This window comes from Etheostoma spectabile, chromosome 6 (genome assembly GCF_008692095.1).
Source record: "Etheostoma spectabile isolate EspeVRDwgs_2016 chromosome 6, UIUC_Espe_1.0, whole genome shotgun sequence".
Classification (NCBI taxonomy): domain Eukaryota; kingdom Metazoa; phylum Chordata; class Actinopteri; order Perciformes; family Percidae; genus Etheostoma; species Etheostoma spectabile.
This window is the reverse complement of record NC_045738.1, coordinates 28,723,861-28,724,272: the sequence shown is the minus strand read 5'-3', so window position 1 is coordinate 28,724,272 and position 412 is coordinate 28,723,861. Positions and strand designations below refer to the sequence as shown.

Genomic DNA, 412 nt, shown 5'->3' with positions numbered 1-412 from the left:
AAAAAAAAAAAAAAAAAAGGAAGAAGAAAAAGTGACAAAAATGTCAAAAGAATGGCAAACAAAGTGACGGAAATGTCAAAAAAGTGATAAATGTTTAAAAAAAAAAAAAGCTTTAAAAAATTGGAAACAAACCCGCAAAAAAACTTCAAAAGGCTCAGAAAAAGTGACAAAAACGTTGGGGGAAAGACACAAAAGTGTGGAAAAAGACCACCAAGACGTTGTTAAAAGGTTTTTCAAAAATGTGTAGGTCGCCGAGAAGACAACACGAGGGTTAACTCAAAACCAAGTTCTGTCAACCTTATAGTGGCAGCAGGGGGAAAAATAAGGGATCTCCAAAGTGACATTTCATGGCAACCATTCGAAACGTGCTTGAGGTTTCCTCACTTACTATAAATGAGGTTTATTGACCGTA

At 35.2% G+C, this 412-nt stretch overlaps 1 protein-coding gene and 1 long non-coding RNA gene across 2 annotated transcripts in view; one reads left to right on the top strand and one right to left on the bottom strand.

The window, feature by feature from the left end:
- Positions 1–412, top strand: part of LOC116691500 (riboflavin transporter 2) — a 17,242-nt gene that overhangs the window by 9,052 nt on the left and 7,778 nt on the right. The gene's annotated exons all lie outside the window — the stretch shown is intronic.
- Positions 1–412, bottom strand: part of LOC116691502 (uncharacterized) — a 14,432-nt gene that overhangs the window by 13,623 nt on the left and 397 nt on the right. The gene's annotated exons all lie outside the window — the stretch shown is intronic.